Source organism: Chinchilla lanigera, unplaced genomic scaffold (genome assembly GCF_000276665.1).
Source record: "Chinchilla lanigera isolate Chin_1 unplaced genomic scaffold, ChiLan1.0 scaffold00004, whole genome shotgun sequence".
Classification (NCBI taxonomy): Eukaryota; Metazoa; Chordata; class Mammalia; order Rodentia; family Chinchillidae; genus Chinchilla; species Chinchilla lanigera.
In genome coordinates this window covers 32,452,517-32,472,890 of record NW_004955405.1, presented here as the reverse complement: position 1 = coordinate 32,472,890, position 20,374 = coordinate 32,452,517, and the positions used below count along the sequence as shown (strand labels likewise).

At 45.3% G+C, this 20,374-nt stretch overlaps 2 long non-coding RNA genes across 2 annotated transcripts in view; one reads left to right on the top strand and one right to left on the bottom strand.

The window, feature by feature from the left end:
- The window catches only part of LOC102008179, a 21,921-nt gene extending 16,511 nt beyond the window's left edge, over positions 1-5,410 (bottom strand). Inside the window, exon 1 of the long non-coding RNA XR_001235728.1 lies at positions 1,593-5,410. This is a non-coding gene — a long non-coding RNA (uncharacterized LOC102008179). The remainder of the gene's footprint in view (positions 1-1,592) is intronic.
- Positions 1-20,374, top strand: part of LOC102008492 — a 22,494-nt gene extending 2,120 nt beyond the window's left edge. The window contains exons 2-4 of the long non-coding RNA XR_259420.1: positions 91-318; positions 19,544-19,669; positions 19,941-20,374. This is a non-coding gene — a long non-coding RNA (uncharacterized LOC102008492). The remainder of the gene's footprint in view (positions 1-90; positions 319-19,543; positions 19,670-19,940) is intronic.

Below are 20,374 nucleotides of genomic sequence, written 5' to 3'. Positions count from 1 at the left end.
TTCCTCATTGTTTCCAACTGAATTGGCAGGAAATGGGAGTCCTCCACCTGTCCCTCTTGGGAGCAAAATTGATTCGATTCCATTTTTCAGATGTATCCGCTACCACCAGAAGCTGGGGACGTTTCCGCTCACCCCGAGATGAAGGTGTCCTGCATTTGCACAAAGGACATCTTTCAGAATTGGAAATGAGTCAGTGTTCAAGTGGAGATGCGAGGTACTGATGCCATCATATACCGGCCCACGGAACTTGGGCTTGCAGTACCCTCACACGCATCCCTTGTTAGTGCCTTCTGGGACTGTGGATCTTCACCACCTCCAGTAAGTTTGTGTGAATGTGTGTGAGCGAGCAAGTATGCGCCCGTGTGTGTGTGTGTGTGTGTGTGTGTGTGTGTTTGTGTGAGTGTACACATGCACGCACACCTGCATGTATGCTACATCAACAGCATAGATATTCAGGCACTTGGAATCATGGGTTTTTATATAAATCAGAAGAGTTTCCCACTCACAGCTGCCTGACAACATAAGTTTGAGACAGGTGTCAGGTCCAGACAGAAGCCAGGTGCATTTCACAAGAATCCTGGTCACCCCAGTACCTTCCACTTAACCCAGTTCAGCCAATTCAGTTAATTTGGACAAGAACCAGGGTCTGCATAGATGCTTCATTTCATACAAAAGCATTCCAGATGAGGGAATCCATTGTTTTTCTGCCTACAGATAAAGTCTAAGCATTAGAATTATGTAAACCACAGTGTTCCATAAATAGAAGGACTTCCTGTGCAAAGTTAATACTTCATCTTTGAACTTAGAACCTGGGAAATTATGAGATAGAGGCACAGCACAGTCCATTTCTCTCTATCCTCAAGGGCACAAAAAAGCAGCAGAAGCAATTTGGTTCCATGCTGGAGGAATCCTGGTTTGCCCAGGCTGTGTCGCCCTGAACCCAGGGTCCTGGCTGGGCCCAGAGAAGTGGTGCCCCACCTCATTTTGAATGGGAACCTCAGCTTCTCACACCGTCTGCTCACCTGGTGACTGTGTGGGCCCCTCTGCTGGAAGAAAATATAGGCAGGCTGGGAGAAATTCGCCAGCCTCCCCCTTCCTCGTGTGTCCCTGGGCCCCATGGAGTGGCCATTGCTCTCAGATCTCTCTGCAACTCTACTCCCTTAGCTGTGTTTGATGAGAGGCACCCTCACCCCTGCAGTCACCCTGGGACACTCTATAGAAACCCAGGGGACCTGCCAAGAGCCACCTGGATAGTGTCTCCACCCCAGCAAGACAGCCAACTAACTCTGCAGCAGCCCTGCTCAGGAGTTAGATGAGTGAGAGGAAGACCCTTACCATCCTTCCGTTGTACCAGCCAGTGCTTTCCTCCAACCCTGAGATTTTCTTTCTGTCCTGTGCCTCCCCAGGTTCCTACTCCTGTTATGGTAGTTGGGCTCCTCTGTGCTGACTGGCTCTGAGAAAGGGTGTTACAACCGCAAACAGCTGGGAAATGACTTTTCCTAACTTTTAATTTTCAAATTTAAGTTCATTCAGAGAGGGGAAAAGGCAAAACATTTGGTAGGAATGTCATAAGTAAGAGCAGAATTCCTCACCAGCCACATCCTTTGAGCTTCAAGAATCAGAGAGAGCCGAAGGGAAAGAAAAACTGATGACAGATAAGATTTGAAAGGATTCCAGGGCAGATTCAGCGTCCACAGACCATCCGGGATCCATTCATACGACCGCACATCACTCATGCCCAGAGGCCGTGCTACGCTTTATCCTTTGAATCCTGGTGAGGACTTCCTAGGACAGCTGTTGGCATTTTTCTCACTGACCATTTAGCAAGAATGACAACTATGAGCTCCCCCAGCCTTGGCTATGTCACAGTTGGACTTACCTCATATGAGGTCAACTCAAAGCGCAATGTTTCACAGTGCTTATAACCCAAGAAGGGTGGCACGCTTGGGCACTTGGCAAGGTAATGCCATGGAAGGAAAAGTCCTTCACTCCCACAATTGAAGACTGAATAGAACCAACTTAAGAATTCCCCCCAAACAACAGTGGTTAAGCCCCACCTATGCCAAGCCCTCTTGATTATATGCTTCTTTGGCTTTCTACACGGGGCCACATTGCTCTTCCATGTGGAAGAACTTTGGCCTACTTCCCATAGACCTGTTCTGGTGGTCTATTTAGGAGCTTCTACCTCTTATTATGTTCCTAGCCTCTGCCCTTGACCTTGACCCTCATCTTAGATATTGACCTAGTTTTCTAGATTCTTATGCCCCTCATCATAAAAACCTGACCTGACCTCCCCAGCTCCTGGGTCAAGGTTTGTAATAGCCATCATCTGCCCTTTTCTACTGGGGTGCTGCTTCCAATGTTTCAGCCCCCTTCCTTCTCTTGTGCACAAGAGTCCCATAGCTAGGCAGTCCTAACCTCCCAGGAACTCTCAAACTGCCCCTCCCTTTTGCTAAGGTAAAGTGGGTTATATACAGAACAGAGTTGGGGCCACAACATAAGTACATGAAGCAGGAGGTTCTGTCTGGGATTAGTCAAGGTACTATATTATAGGTTAAGTATCCCCTACCCAAAATGCTCAGGACCAGAAGTGTTTCAGATTTTGGGTCTCTTTCTTTTCTTATTTTGGAATATTTGCATATACTTAATGAGTTACCTTGTGAAAGGGACCCAAACACAAAAAATTCATTTATGCTTCATATATATTTGCATGCTTTGTATTCAAAATGTCCACCATTTTATGTGACTGGGTCATAGGAGCATTATGATCATTGTGGGGTTAGTCCAGCGATCACTGATGAGTTCATAGCTAACTTGCTGTTAGAAGCTGGGGCCTGACTGGAGGCAGGTCACTGGTTGCACAATCTGGAATTGCATATTCTTGTTCCTAGTTCTCTCTCTCTCTTCTCTCTCCCTCCCCCCACCCCCATCTGCCTCTCTCTCCTTCCTGGCTTGAATAGTTTTCCTTCACCCAAGCCCTTTCACCATGTCCTTTCTGCCTTGGAGCTGACCATGAACTAAAACTGTAAGCCAAAATAAATCTTTCTGCCTTCAGTTGTGAATGTTAGACATTACCTCCCAGTGATGGAAAGTGACTAATACTACACCTATACAGATATCCTGAAGGTAGTTTGATACAACATTTTCAGTTTTGAGTATGAAACCAACTTTGGGTCCATTGAACCATCAGAGAGCAAAGGTATTACCCCACCCATGTGATTCTGGGCCATCACCATCATTTCCACTGCTACTGATAAGCAGTCCTTTTCTTATATTTATTAGCAAGTTTTAATGCAACCCATCACCTGGGATCAGGTGTAGAATTTCTTACTCTTTCCTCTCATGTGACTGGCATGGCTAGACCATCCTGGGAACAAGCCAGCCCTCCTCCTCCCCAAAGGAAGGGGAGTGGATAGTGACTCCAGGCTCCAAGAAAAGGCTTCTCCTACAGGCTAAGGGTAGGATCCATTCTATGAGTAGGATCCAGCCTAGGGATGGGATCCGGTTTCTTCCCCAAACAACAGTGGTTAAGCTCCACCTACCCTAAACCCTCTGGATTATCTGATTCTTTGGCTTTGTACAGGGGGCCACATTGCTCTTCCATGTAGGGGTTGGACCCAGTTCAGGGGTAGGATCTGGTCTAGGGATGGGATCCACTCTAGACATAGGATCCAATCTAGGCGTACATTCCACAGGAATGCAAGCAGAGGCCTTTAACCAGAGAAGAAAGGCTACAGAAAAGCCACATCACTCTCTGGCTCTAATGTTCTCTGATCCTCTTTGCATTAAAAAGATGAAAATGGAAAACATCCAGTGGCGGTATGACTTCCACTTATATCACGTCCATGGCACATTGGTGATTTTCATCTTTGTACTTTCCCCTTGCCCGGCTCGGCTTCACAGAGGCCTCATGAGGCTTGATGAATGTTTTTAAAATGTTCTGAGGGTCTCAGATGAAAGTCATTACAAAAGTGCAAGAATGCTCATCATCATGAACCCTAATTGGATGAGCAATTCTGTTCAGCCTGAAGTGAGTATTCATTACACTTAAAGGCACAGGAATGTGAAATTACCATCATTCTTCATGGTGAAATTACAGACATATTCAGAGTTTTTTTTTTAAAAAAAGGAAAAAACAAACATCAAGGAAGTCTGAGTGACAATGAAGGCAGAGTAGTTAGCAGAAACAAAGCAGGCCCTCAACCAGGTGACAGCATGATTGATTTTTGTGTCAAGATTTCAGGTCAAGCCTATTAAAGGAACTGCTTGGCCCATGTGCTGGCCCTTTGGTGCCCTTCCTCTGGATTGAATCCTGGCTAAAATTAATGGGGCATGAGTTAGGGCTAGACAATTTTTATTAGAATACAGAGGTTTTTAAAATGGCAAATTAGGGCCCCTAGGGGTTGTAGATTGGAGGAGAAGAATGTTCTAGAACATTTCTTCTACCAATTGCCCTAGCAATCATACCCATCTTTGGAATCTTACTGCCTGGCTTCTAATCCTGAGTAAACTTGAGGCAAGTTATTTAACCTTTGTGTGGCTGTTTCCTCATTTGTCCGATGTAACTAGTGAAAATGCCTGCTTATGGGGTTGGTGTAAGGACGAATGAGCTCATATGTGGATGGCAATGGCACATAAAAAGTGTTACTGGGGAGTTCACTATCATTCCTCTTATGATCATCCTTACTGTCATTATATTCTATCTTCAGAAACTTCTTGAATCTGGAACCTTCTAAAGCCTAAATGAACTGTACATAAACCCCAGGGAAGGTCTAGGGGACTCCTGAAAAAAAAAGAGAAAGGGAAGGAGCAAGGAGCAAGCAGCTGATATAAAAATATTTTTTAACAGGTTTTCACCTATTCCAAAAGTTTCATCATGTTTTTCTACCTCATTCCACCCAATCTGGGGCCATTATTAAAATCATATTTGACCCATTGAACCCTGAGTCTGTTCAATCCCTATCTTTAGCCCAGTAATTTCAGTTGACATTGGCTGTGGCGACATCATTTGACCCTTCTCTACTTGTTGTCATGAAATTTTCTCAGAAGCAAGATTTTAGATTGGAAAAGAGATGGGTAGTAGTAATATTTGCCCATTAATTTTAGCCTGTGATGAGATTACTCTTCTGGTTCTCTTTGATTGTGGTGGTGTGGGATTAAACAGGATCAAATGGCTAGCTCTGGGTAATGAGCTGTGTGCAGTGACACATTTTCAGTAATAGTTATGTGATTCGTTCTATGGCCTGGTATAAGATCCTAGCAACTTAGCTTTGCTCCTAGGTCTCAGATTTTACTTTTTGATCCATAACTTCAATAAAGATTTTCTCAAGTTAGTCTAGGCTCTTGTTATGGTTTAGATCTAGATTGTCCCCCCAAATTCTCATGCTCTTGGAAGGTGACTGGATCATGGGGGCGCTATACTCATCAATGCATTAATCCACTAATGGACTCAACAGCTGAGTGTGCTGATAGGATGTGGGACCACGTTGGAGGTGGGTGACTGGGGGCATTGACCTGGAAGAGCACATCTCCCTTCCCAGCTCCTCCATTCTCTTCCTGCTTCCTGACCACCATGATGAGAGCAGCTTTCCTCCACCAGACACTTGCACCCTGCCATTTCTGCCTTGGAGCCAGCTAAGTACGGACTGAATCCTTTGAAAATCATGCACCAAATAAACCTTTCCTCCTTTAATTTGTGGATGCTGGATATTTTGTCTCAGCAATGAAGAAATTGACTGAGATGGACCCTCAGCTTTCTTATGACCACCTCTCATGGCGCTTGCTCTGCTTCCCTAACACGGCAGTTCTTCACCCTATTCTTTGCCTAGTTAACTCCTATTCCTTGAGGGTAATTGTTACTATTTTTCCGCAGAGCAACAAAGAAGTAATTATGAAATTTTAAAACTCGATTTTGTGTTCATTAATTGTCAAACACAGAGAAGACATGAAAAGACCATATGAGGATCAATGGTGGCAACCTGGGAAGGCCCAGGATTACGACAAGGTCCTTGCACACCAGGACAAAGAGTTTCAGAACTGTGGTCTCAGGGCCATGCGCAGGCCTGGATTCACAGCTGCAGTCACAGTGTGTGATTGTGCCTATCTGAGATGTTCCTGCATCACACACATAATGGTGAGCAGCTGGAAAAACCTAGTGGCCTCCACTCTGGTGCTGAGGCATTTAGTTACCATGGATCCATAAACCACAGTGCTCGGCAGTCACTATGCATTGACACAGACAGGTAAGTATAACACATGGGTGTGTGGAACAAAGAGCTTGCAGAGTAGCACAGGTGGTGTGATTGTTTGTGTAACAATTCATAAAACTTCTAGAAATATAGTCACTAAAGCAAGAGCAGTGGCTCTGTCTCTGGGGGTGGGATGACTAGGGTGGGGGTGAAGGAACTCTTCCACTTCTTACTGTATGCTGGATTTCATGGAAGAAGCATTTATTACATCGCTATTGTTCACTGAGTGCTTACCGAGTGCTAAGGATTCCATGAAATTCATGCGATCATTCTCACAGTACAATGCTGCAAAGAAAGACTTTTATTCTCCCTATTTAGTAAGGAAGAAAACTGAGGGACAGAGAGGTTATTTGCCACAAATTATAAAGCTTGTAAATGTTAGAGCTGCGATTATCTCAGGTATGCTGGCTATAAGATGTGTGCTCTTAATCAGTACACTACAATCAAAACAAATGTATATTTGTGGTCCTGAGGATTGAAGCCAGGGTCTCACATGGAGATACATTCTCAGTCCCTTTTGACATTTTACTTTGAGACAGGATCTTGCTAAATTGCCCAGCCTGGCCTTGAATTTGTAATCCTCCTTCCTCAGCCTCCTAAGTAGCTGGGATTATGGACGTGAACTACCACACTCACCTAATAATAATGATTTTTAAAAGCGTGCTTTTCCTTCAGGACACAGTGGAACTCTCACTTTTGTGATGCAGTTTTGGACCGCACCATTCATTCAACCAATGTTTCCTAAATACCTGGTGTGGGCACGGGGCCTGTTTGGGATCTGCAAAATGTGTGAGTCAAATATACAAGTCTTGACATCCAAGAGCAGGGAAGGATACTGTGACCTCCTCAGTAGACTGTGCCAAGAGACAGCAAACAAATTCTAATAAAGGTTCAAAGGAAATGAAAAAAAGAACAGTACTTGCAAGTCTAGGAAGCAGAGTCAAACTGTTTTATAGGAAGATAGACCTCTTGAAAAATGTGGGGAAGACCACTGATTGGGTCAGAATACATACAAAGTGCCTGAAAGGATGCTGAGTGTTTTGAATACACAAACTCATTTAATCCTCAAACCAACCCTGAGACTTGGTATTTCACCTCAGTTTATAAAATGCCAAAATAGCTGCTAGGTAGGTAGCACACTGGAGGTTTGAACCCAAGCAGTCTGGCTCCAAGCCCCGCCTCCCTAACTGCTTATCTATTTTACATCTTGTTGGCATATGTGTCTGGAGCCACTATAGTGAGTGGACCATGTGCAAGAAGGTGGGTTAGAAGGTACTACAATATCCTTGGCCACCATCCCAAACTCCGGCAGCATTTGTCCAAGAGACTCATTTGATCCTTCACTTGAGTGTCAGCTTTCCACGTGTGTATTTGTGTTCTCACCTCAAGTGGATGGGAGCAACCAGGAGCAGGGACCTTATAACACATGTAAATTATAAAACACACACACACACACACACACACACACACACACACACACCAAGGAAAAGGGTTTAAATGAATAGTTCCTAAAATTCTGTCATTCCCCAATTCCACTGGACCTGGATCTTCACTATATTTATAGAAACAATCTCCAATACATGGAGCCTTACAGTTTTACAGAACCATTCCAATTCCCACTCTTAGAACAACCTTGGCTATAGATAGAAGAGCACTACAGAAGGGAAAATAGATTGGACACGGCTAAATGTCCTGTCCAAAGTCACAGAGTTCCTGAGCTCCAACCTACATCTCTGATTCCAAGCCTAGCGTTCTTTCTAAAGCTAGAGAAAACTCCACATTCCCTCCGAGAGTGCTCTCCTAAAAACACTTTGCTTCTGCGCTGTTTGGTGCTTTGGAAACTCCATCTGTCTTCCCAGTGCAGAAGCGGGGAGGCAGGCGAGGCTAAGCATGCTTTCAAGGTGGGCAACACTGAGCACAGATTATCAGCATATGGGAGGTGGAGTGGGTGGGAGCTGGAGTGTGGACCCCACAAGATGCTGTCCACATCTTACGTCCCCTCACGTCCCAGCTTCCTGCACCTTCCAGCTCAAGGTTGCATGGGATTTTGCTGCCCTTGCGTTCATCCATGAACACTTTGATGTGGACTTTGAGCATGATATCATCCACTCTCTGACTCACTTCTACTTCAAAGAAACTAATTATGAATGAACTCACCCCAGGTATGTCAAAATCCTGGAAATCATTGGCAACTCCCTACTAATTGCTACAGGAAACCATTTTGGAGATGAAAATACTGTTTGTGGCCACATCTAGCCGGTGCCAGGCGCGTCTGGCCACTCAGTAATTGATCATTGTTGAGCAGGGACTGAGCCAGGCCTAGTCAAGGAGCCAGGGACAGAGCAGTGAGCAAAAGAGGCCAGATTCTTCTTCGCAATGAAGAACAAGAACATAGGAAATAAGTGAACAGACAAGGAGGTGTACCAGGTCCTAAATATGGCAATATAGGAAGCAAAACAGGAAACATGATGAGAAGTAACTGGAATGACTTCAGACACAGTGGCTAAGGGGGTCTCAGGTCAAGGAGAGCTGCGGGAAGGTCATTTGGGCAAAGACATCCAGGATCTTAGCTTGTGATGGACTGAAAGAAGGTGATATGACTGGAATGTAAGGGAGAGGGAGAGGGCGAAGACACCATTTTACAAAGGAGGAGGCAGCCTGCTCACAGAAGGTCTTTGTACACAGGAAAAATGGGTCATGTAAGATGGAAATCAGTAAGGATATTAAGGCAAAATGGTTTGGTGTGTGAGTTGGTTGTGGCTGCTGAGTGGAGAGTAGCGTGGAGGAAAGCACATCTTGGTCCGCCTGGGTGACTACAACAAAATACCATAGACCAGATGGCCTAAATAGCAAACATTTATGTCTCACAGTTTTCTGGTGGCTGCAAAGTCTATAATCAGAGTGTTGGCAGACTCAGTTCTTGGTGAACACTCTCTTCTGGGATTGTAGTAGGCTGCCATATTACTATGTGCTCTTCATGACTTCTTCAAGGTACACGTGAGCTCAGAGAGAGAAAGGGTGATGGAAATATGGTGTCTCTTCTTATAAAAACACTAACACAAATCCCATGATGAGGACACCACTATCATGACTTCGAACAAACCTAATTACCTCACAAAGTGTTCTCCTAACATCACCCCAGTGGAATTAGGGCTTTGAGCTATGACTTTTGAGGGGACCCAAGCATTCAATTCATACCAAAGCAGGTGGGAAGAGGAAGAGGGAGCCCCTGTAGAGGACCAAGCTGAGTGCAGCCGAGTGGAAGGATGTGAGTGGATCCAGCTTGTCATGTGGAGCTGGAGCCCACAGACTAGGCCCTGAATAAACATTTCCACATGTGTTTACTTTTTTTCCTTCCTTCTCTTCCTCCCTCTCTACCTCCTTGTTTTGCTCGTTGAGCTCTGACATAAGGTATTTCTTAGGTCACTGGCATGCTTTCCTTTAAATGAACAAATACGAATGATATCCAAAGCTGAGTACATTGAGGTTGGTTCTGTGTCGAGGAGAGAAAAATGTAGCGTGTGAAACACCCGACCTTCTCATCATTTCCGATGCCTTTTCTACTCATTTCAATTTAATTCACAATGGCTCTTGATTGATGGTTATGAGCAGGGCAGTAGGGCTGGTTCTGGAAGTTCAGAAAAAAAAAAAAGACACAGCCCTAGCTCACAAGGCTCTCACAGTCCAATAGTGGAGGAAGATGGGTGAGGAAACAAAATATGACACAGGAAAACAAGTGAAACCTAAGAAATACGGGAGACAGACAGGACCAAAAGAGTGTGGGAGAGGGGATAACTCCGAGAGAGAAGAAGGGAAAAAAAAGCTACAGGGAGCAGCTACCTGGTGGCCGGAGTGTCAGGGAGAGATGGTGCCCTGTGGACAAGGGAGAGAAGGGTCTCTGAGCACGGGAAACACGGCGGGCAAACACTTGGAGGAGTGAATTATCAGGGTTTTTTGGACGCACCGCAGGCCACCATGGAACAGAAGGGGATGAGGTTGTCACTGCCCACACGGACTGGACCACAGAGGGCTTTTTTTATCAGGACGAATGAGCTCGAAGGTCCTGTGAGCGATGGGAAGTCAGAGATGTGTTTAAAACAGAGACACCATCGGATTTCGTCAGCTCCGCATCGCTGCCGAGCACGCCTTAGGGCACATGCAGACACACACGTTACATGAGAGCATTGGTGAAGGTGTGTGAATGAGCCACTTGAAAACGCATGGCTCCAAAGAAATTATAGGATCTGGAAAAGGCTGAGAGTGAGGAGAGGAAAAATTACAGCAGCACAAGCAGGGATTCTCGGCCCCAGTCCAGCCCCTGGGAAAAGTCCGCCGCGAGAAGAGCAGCTGCTGTTATGTCTGCAGGCATCGTCGGCAGCAGCCCTGCCTCCACAGAACAGGCTGATTCATGCAGATGTAAAGACGAGGGGTGCCCATTTTCCAGGGCTGCAATGCCAATTCCAGTTGCAGTAAGAAGGTGACGGGAGCCTGGAGGCCCGGTCGTGCCAAGGTACACATTTCCAGCGGGCACATTATGAAGGCATCCAGTAAAAAATCCTAATTGTGCTCGGAGGACTTCATGGTGCTTGGCAGCTGGGCGTGGACAGAATGTACATTTTCCAGGGTGTCTGCATCTGGAGGGGTCTCAGAGGGCCTGGCAGGGGGTGGCATGAAAGCCTGCACCCATCGATGCATGAAAGCAGTGTCAATTTTAATTCCACTTAGATATATGTATTTGAGATGCCCCATAAAACTTAGCCAAGGGAGTGCTGCCAACCAAAGTCCAAGGAGGACAGCATCACTTCACGATGTTTCCCCTCTGCAGAGTGAACTCGGAACGAAAGCAAAAATCCACCCAGGGCTTCCGAATGATGTTATAGCCCTTTTTTGCATGTGTGTAGAGATGAATTGCCTCGGATTTTGGAGTGGGTTAAGAAGCAAAACTAGGCCCAAGCCATGGCTAGGAAATGAAGAGGACATTGATATATCATTTGGGAGGAATCTCTATTGCCAGCTGCTACAAAAGTTTTATAAATCTGAGTTGCACAATAATCTTGAATATAGGTGAATTTCCTTTTTTTTTTTCTTTTCTTTTCCGGTACCGGGAACCGAACTCATGACCTTGCGCTTGCCAGGCAGGCGCTTTTTGCGGCTGAGCTAAATCCCCAGCCTCTGAATTTCCATTTAAATGTAAGACTAAATAAATTTTAAAATCTGTTTGTCAATTGCACTGGCCATATCTCAAGTGCTCGATGATTGGCTACCTCCTTGGACAGCATAGGAAACTTCCTGTGAAGCGGAAAGTTCTGTGGGACGGTGTTATTTACATACGAGCTTCTTGGTGCTTTTTGTCTCAGACCGTGGACTCTGAGCACTGCTTTTCCTGTGGTTGCAGTGACAGACACAGCTACAGTAGTAATCGTGGCGATGGCCCACATTGTTGAATTTTCTTTGTTCGGCACAGTGTTGCTGTCTTTCTGTGTCTGGCAGATTAAATCTTCAAGAAGTTGGTTTTCTCACTGCGTTTCCTCCTCCCCAGCCCAATAGCCAGGAGGGTTGACACATCAGTCTTCACATAAGGAGACAAGGGTCCCAGACCCAAAGGCCACTGAAGGCAACTTCCCTGCTTGTTTTCCATACAGAAGCTAAGTTTCGAACGAGTTTATCCTGAGTCTTATGGAGGAAAAAGGTGTGAGGAAGGGAACAGAGAGGAGAGAGAGAGACCGAGGCAAGTCCTCTATATTGAAGAGACAGCACAGGTCAGAAAGGATTTGGGGTGGGTTCATGCAGAATTTAAAATGAGGGGAAGTTAGGCCCTGTTCCCTGAAAACCAAGGAGTGAGGCTTCCAAAGAGACCAAGCTGCTTTCACTTTGACCTTGGGCTTTCAGCCTCGGAGCTGTGAGAATGAAGCTCTGAGGTTTAAGTTCCCCATCTGTGATGCATATTAGACAGCCGAGCAGAGGGTGTGCTCGCTGTGCTGTCCCAGCAGCTCTCCCTGGTTAGTCTTTCCAGAGCCTCTGCCACCCAGCAGCCCCGACACCATGCACACGTGTCACCATGTCACTGAGCCACACTCCTGTTCAGGGGCATGCTGTACAAGGGCTGATCAAAATATATCTCCAATGTTTACATTTTAAGTATTTGTTATGGAGAAGGCACACTGTCATTAATCCCCCTCAGAATACTCCTTGTTCCTTCTAACACACTCATCCCATCATTCTTGCCGCATTCGGAAGCAGTTCTGGAAGTCCTTTCATAAGTGTCGTTAGAAGGGATGATCCAAACTAGCAGTACATGCTGCCGTCAAGTGCCGTTCAGTGGAAAGGGGGACTCTTAAAAATGTCAGTGTGTCCTCATCCGCCTTACTCACTGGGTTGGCACTGTGCAACTTTTAGCTCTTCCTCAATGTCAACATGACTGTGAAAGGTCAATGGTTTAAATTGACTAGGGCGCTGAGGCAGCCACAACAGCACACTAAAGACACACAAGAAAGAGAATTTCCAGAACTGCTTCAGAAAGGGCAAGAACAATGAGATAAATGTGTTCAGAGCAAGGAGGTGAATTTTGAGGGGGACTAATGACAATATGTCTTTTACTGTTATAAATGTTTTTAAACAAAGATGTACTGTCATTTTCCATCACACCTCATGGCCCGTGGTTTTGACGGGTGGGAGAAGAGACCCTGTCAGGTTTAGAGGGTGAGGTACCTGGAGTGAGACCTCTAAGGGGTGTGAGTGGGAGAAAGAATCATCCCCTGAGGGAAGGGAACAGAACCTGGCTTCACTTGCCAGTGAGTGTGTGTGTGTATGTGTGTGTATGTGTGTGTGTGCTCTACTAAGCATGTGCAGAGCTATGTGAACCTGGCTACACTAGGCCTTGGCTGAGATGCCTGAAATCTCCTTTTCCACCCAAACCTTCCCAGAAGCCTTCACTGAGGTATCACAGTTTGGATACAAAATATCCCCAAAAGCTTATGAGTTAAGAGCTTGGCCCAGTGGAAGGTGCTGTTGGAAGCTGGAGGACAGTCTAGGAGGTGGGGTTTAGCTGGAGGAAGTAAGTCAGTAGGGCATGGCTTTGAAGGCTATGTTTTGTTCTCATTCCATTTGCCTGTCTTTGCCTCTTGTCCACCATGAGATGAGCGGCTTCACTGCATCACATGCTCACCGCCACGATGCTCTGCCTCACTATAGGTCCTGGAGCAATGGAGCCCAGTGACTATGGACTGAAACCTCTGAATGCCTGAGCCAAGAGACCTTTCCAACATCAAGTTGTTTATCTCAGGTATTTGTTATAGCAATGGAACTCTGATTAACACATTAGGTCTCTAAGATGAATGGCAACAGGATAAAGGTGTCCCTTTAGAGAAGATACTGCGTGTGACCTGTGGCTTAATCCACCAACAGGCTTGGACAAAGAGGAAACTAGCAGGTGGAGTGCATCACAACTCATTGGTAGAGGGTGTGTTTAGCATGAGCACAAGAACCTGGGTCGATCCTCATCGCCAAACAGAAAAAGAGAGTAGAATTCCATATTCTAGCAAGACCTTAGAGAAGACAGTGAGCTTGGGATTTCCTGGGGAACCCAAGGGAACCAGAGACTGAAGACAGATTTAATTTTACTCAACAAAAACAGATTCTATGAGCCTTCTTTCACATTTAAGGCTGTGAATGACATTCGTGCTTTCTGTGTGATTCACAGTCAGAGTCCCAGAAGCAAATCAGTGACCCATCCAACTGAAAAAGGGTTAAGGGCCACCATTTACAAAGATATGGGGCGGGGTGGAAAGAAACCAGGAAGAGATCATCATGACACCAGGAGCCAGCAGCAGCTGGTGTGGTAACCTCTGCACATGAAGGTTTCCTAGAAGAACTGAAGCTGCAGGAGGAGGAGCTGTGACCATCAGTAGAGTTAAGTGATCACTGTCCCCAGTGGTCTAGTGTCCTGGGGAAGAGGTGTCCAGTCCCACTCTCCCTCCTTGTGTTGTCCACTGCACCAGGCCTGACGGCTGGAGCCAATAAAAGCTGAAGAGTGAGAAAGCCTGGGTCAGATCATCCTCACAGATCAGCTTCCCAGGCTCACAGCAAGGGGAGCCACAGGGACAAAGTGGGAAATCCGGCACACCCTCTGGACACCCCCAGCAGTTCTCCAGTTAGGCCAACTATTACCCCCATTGTTATCCCCATCTTAGAGGTATAGAAGCTTTGATTTGGGGAGGACTTGAAGCGGTTTATCTCACTAGATTCTAGAATGTCAGCTGTAGAAGGGCAGAAACTTTGTTTTTCTTGTATCCCCAATATCCAGAAAAGTACCAGGCTCACGGCAAATGCTTCTTTGTTGAATGACTGAATGAGTGAACTCCTTCAAGATCTGACACACATACCATGTGGAGAGCTGGATTTGAACCCTGCTGGTGTACTGGCAAAGCTCGTAGGCCTGATGATCACATCAGTAGTCCTAAAGTGAGGTCTGTAGATCCCTGCTTGCCTGAGAGTTTGTAGAGATCATTCTAAAATTTGGTGATTTTGTGTATATATTTCAGTGATAGCCTTAAAAAGTTACTGTTAGTCTATCTTGGATCACTTGGGTTCATTGATCCCATAAACAGGGACCACACCAGATGTCCATGGTCTGTTTGGATTCATGGTCCAAGTCTGTTTGTATTCATTGTCCTCTTGGCATTAAATGGTGCCACTGTAATTATCTAAGGCTAATGAGAAAGGAACATGGGCAGACTTGACTCCTAAGTGACAGCTGAGAAAGCCACATGGCATCACAGAATGCTGTACAAACAAGACGGGGTAGGGTCACTGGAAAAATAAAGCTGGTTACTGGGGAGGTCATGGCTGTAGTGCCTGGGGACAGTGCTAATCCAAACACCATCTCTCACATTCTTGCTATTATTCTGAATTGTTTTGCTTCTTAAATTCAGTTTGTTTTATAGTTGCATAGGAGTTTAGATATACATTTATGCTTATCTAATTTGGGGCAACTTTCAATTTCAATCAGCTGCTAAATTTTTTTTTTCTTTCTGTCTAAAATATTCCCAGACATTACTCCAGTGCAGGAAAAATTGTGCTATGCTATAAAACATGGTATGAAATGTTAGAGTTGGGCATGTTGGTGCATGCCTATAAACCCAGCACTAGGGTGGCTGAGGCAGGAGGATCACCATGAGTTCAAGGCCAGTCTGGACTACTCAGTGACTACATAGAAAGACCCTTCCTCAAGACAACAACAGTGACAACAGCAACAGCAACAAAGAATGGTAGTAGCAGGTACTCTCAACTTAGAGATGAGAAAGCTGAGTCAAAAAACCATAATTTCTCTCTATAACTGAAAATAGTTATTGTTTATTGAGCTCCTATTAGTCATAACTCTGAGTTCTTTATGTGTTTGGTCTCAAATCATCCTAACAATTTTGCAATGTGAATATCATTTCCCCATTTCATAGATGAGGACGCCAAGGTGTATAATGTGTCTGGCACACAGCTAGAAAATAGAGCACAAATGTTCAAGCCTGTCTGTCTGACTTTGTCTTCCCCGATCCTCAAAATAATTCTTAAGACTGTAGAAAGATGGCAAAAACACTTTTTGATGTGAATTCCATTTTTCAGTGTGCAACGGGCTTCGTAAAAATGAACAGAGGTTTGTGGATCTTAAAAAGTATCCTCTACTTTGTGAGTTCTCATTCGTGGGCAACACAGTTATTGCTGTCATCTCTGGTGCGTGGTGTGCTATAGAGACTGACAGAAACATTTGCAGCTTGACGCGGATACTGTCTAAAAGTTTGCTCCTCTCTGTCCTGATCCGTGGACCATTTGTTACTAACGTGAGGAGTCACTGGGGTGAAGCTGAGAGCTCAGCTCTGATGATTTTACATTTTGAGCATCTCTGAATGTAGCTTCTCTGTGTGGACAAAATGTTACCTCTGCTGAGTCTCCTGGTGTCACCAGGCTACAGCTCAGATGAAGGGGACTCAGGAGCTCAACATGGGGTTGTAAAGAGCTGCGGCCCTCTGGCTACTATGGCTTCGTGTGGAGATTTACTAAACAATGGCAGCTCATCCAAGCTGGTAGGTGTGTTAGAGGTCAACCTCAAAGACAGAAACAGTGAACAACACAATCCCTTTGGCATAGTATGCTCAGAATCCACAAAGAAAACTCACACATGCCAGCTCATGTACACTTCACATCAGGGGTGTAATTCTCAACTTAGAGATGAGAAAGCTGAGTCTCAAAAAAAGGTTAAATGCCTTGTAAAAAAGAAAATTCACGCCAATGGTAGCACCACTGGTTGACATACAATGAGCACTCCATTATTTATTTATGATGAACACAATATTTCAAGTTGCTTGGGGTAAGAACAAAGAGAAGGGCATCACCGTGACCAGTAATGATCCCTCCACAGCCAGCCAAAGGAATATGAGGATTGATCTCCATAGGACTGATACTGTCTGAATTTTTCTTGTTCAATATCAACCTTTAGAGTAGGAGAGGTAACCTCTGTCCTGAGAGTGGAATCCCAAGAGATATTGCCCCCTCTGATTTTCCACAGTAAAATTGCTATGAATCAGAAGAGTAGGCCTGGTGGTAGATTTGCACACAGGCAGCACACACATAGCTGGGCACACAGTATACCTGCACAGCACTATGTGTCAATTTGACCAGAAACCTCAAAAAAATAAATTAGTTGCTTAGGATCTTTTGTTCTGTGGTAGGTTGTTTTTCCCTTTGCAATCAACTTTTCTTCCACATCATGTTAGACTTTTTTTTTTTCTTTAAAAACCTTTTCTGAGTTGACTTGGAAAATGAGATTTTCAGAGCAATTGGAACTCCTCTTTCTCAGATGGAGTTGACCCTCCTTCTCTCCCTCACTGGGAATTTTCCCTGAGACAGGTTTTCGAAAAAGCACTCAGAGTCTTTTCAACACTCTGTGACTGCTCACAAGGCACAATTGTTTGTCTTCATCTCCATTGAGCCGGGAACAAAATCAAGGCGACAGAGGCTTTAAAATTCAGACAGGAAGTTCTGCCCTTTTGACCCAGCAAACCCAAAGGAAGGTGAGGAGGAAGACGATAAAGAAAAATACCAGGAGGAGGTTTGATATATGTGCCTCTCATGTACCTTCCATATTTTCCCAAGGGATTTTTTCAAGGCGGGAGCAGCCTTTTTAAAGGTGATTGGTGAATGTCAAGTGAGCCATGAGGCCGTTATCCACTTCCAGGCACGCTTCTTTTCATGTAATCCCTTTCGCACAAGCATAACTAAGGCAAGTCCTTCAAAGAGAGTGGTAGGGAGGAAATGCTGGACAGTCCCACCCTACTGACAGAAATGTACTTTGCACCCTCGAATCTTCCATTTCCCATGTCCTTCCCCTCCATGTTTTCACATCTTTTTTCCCCCCTTTCTTCCCATGTGGTTACTCTTACCCTTGTTTATTTTGGTCTTGCTTTCACCTGTTCCCTCTTGCACTTCTTCTTCCGTCCTTCCTCTTTCTGCTGTGCATCCCCCAAGCAATTTCTCTTTGCTTAAATTGTCTCTGTCCTGCTTCTCTCATTTCTATTATTGGTTCTCAGTGGGATTTTAAGAAACTGTGCAGTGTTAGAGGCTGCTTTGCGAGCTGTGTTTAGTAGGTCCAGGGCTACACAGCTAGGTATGTGGTCCACAGATGCCTGGGAGTAAACTAAGCTACAGCTGCATCCACCACACCTCTGTCCAGTTTACCGCACTCCCACCTTGGCTTCTTTGGTCCTCCTTCTCTTCATCCACCTGATCACCACCAAACTGCAGCGGCAAGCAGAAACCCTGAAAGGACACCCAGGATTTGGAAGCAGATTTATTTTACATCCACGAGCACTGATTGGGACTGTTCCCAAAATATCAGGCCCCAAAGGCCCAGGGAGAGAGGTTTTTATGGAGTTGAAAGGGGAGGTACAGAGGCAGAGTACTTGGCTGTCTTTTGTTGGTTCTTACCATATACGTCATAGTGACCAGCTGTGTATCACAGCGACCAGCTGTTTCTAAGAGACGGAAGAAACAGGAACTTGTAACAGGAACTGTTACCTGGGCAACTAACAGAATAGCGGGGGGGGGGGGATATTTTCTGCTACAAAACTAGCTCCCTCCCTCTTCTCATTCCCCCAAGACCTATTAATATCACTGTGATGTCTTCTAAATGTATTTCTTCCCTTCCATTCCCCACACCCAACCCAAACCTTTATCATCTCTTACCTGAGACTGTTTTATACACTCTAATGCTGCTCTGGTACCATCAGTTCCTTCTCCTTCCCATACAGTTTGACTCCTTGAAACACTGGTCTGATCGCCTCACTTCCTTTGCTCCAAAGTCTTCAAAGGCTCCCATTTGCTAAGGGTAAATCTATACCCTACAGCAAGACATTCAGGACCCTTCACCATTTGACTCAAACCTACTCTTTCCACCCCATCACCCAGCTTGCACTGAACTGAAAAATGATTTGTCTTCCATGATTTACTTCCATGAGTAAAGTAGCTGGAATTCACTGCCAAGGCCCCCAAATGAAAATATTCATATTCTTGACCCAAGCTGTGTCTGAGTTTTCAATCTGAGTCCTAGACAGGTACCAAATACTGTGTAATTACATGACTACTGGCAGTCTTTTGGGGTCCCCTCACTTCATCTGGCCCACTTTTCCTCATTAATACCACGAGGCTTAGAGGGTTTCAGAATCAGCCTTTAGCATTCAAAGATGATGACTAAGACATCCAGACGCCCCAAGCCAGGTGCCATGGGCTACGGTACCTTGCTGTGTTACCGCAGTACGAACTCTAGCCTCTCAGTTGTGTCTGTCTGGAGCCATCGTGTCAGCCAGCGATGACATCAGACCCTGGGAGCACTGACTCATACTGCCCAGACCCAGGACGAGTCAGGTTTGTACCGGAAAGCTCTCTTATTATTAAGCAGTGGCAAGAAAACTTCCATCTGCTCTCTAAAACACCTTCTCCCTAGAATGGTCTGTGCATGTTAATATACCCTCTAGATTTCTTTTCTTGGTAAATCAAATTAATTATCAAGATATTTTCTGGACAAATGGAATTAGAACAAGAAAGGCACCAGGCGTGGTGGACACACTTGTAATCACAGCACTCTGGAGGCTGACAGGAGGACTGCCGTCAGTTCAAGGCCAGCCTAAACTATACGGCAAGATACTGTCTCAAATAGAAAGCCAAAGAAAGAAGCAAGAAGAACTCACAATCCAGCAGACATTGTTTCCAGTCTATGACAGAGCCTGATGAATTCTGTTTCATTCTATGAGTCTGTCAGGAGGATGGCAAGCAACAGAAACTGACTAGATGCATGGACCACTCCATCTGAAGCAGCCTCCCCAGCTGGTCTCCATCTCACCACCCTGCTTGCTCTTTTCACAGCACTTGTGGAGTCCGTAAGTACCTTGTTTACTTCTGGGTCATCAGTCTTCCTTGTTGGACTGCATATTCCATGCTTGGGACCAGAGAGACTGTCATCCTTGTTTGTTGCTCTGTCTCCAGAACTTAGGGCAGTGCCCAGTTCACAGGGTAGTCACCAAAATATTTACACTCTGGGAGCAACTGAGATGGAGGGTCCATAGCAGGTGCTTCTAACCCTTCCTTTTAGGCATCTCCATGCTATAACTTAACTCTGGCTGCATTCGTCTCTCTGTGTTTCTGCTCCAGGTTTATGTGCCTGGAAGGAGAGAGAGGCATGGACCCAAAAGAGGATCACATGTCAGGACTCTGGAATCTCGAGATGGGCTGTGAAGCAGAGCATCACAGGGAGCGAAGGAGTGTAGCTCCTCAGATGGCGCCATGGCAGACACATCATGCATCCCACATTAGGATCACTGGTACCTGCTAGTTGGATCCAGAAATTCTGTGCTCCGGAGAAATCTCCATTAAAACTTGCCCCCTGGTCTTCCATTGTCTCCAAGCCTTCCATCTTGGTGGATTTATTCCTTAGAAGTCTCACCTGTTCAAAGGCAACAGATATGCTGAAGCCTCCAGATATGATCTATGCACTTCCTGCCCAGCATATCCTAGGATATCTTTCTATACATTTGTTTCTCATTTTTCAGCTCATGAATAAAACATATGTCTACTTTACATGGGAA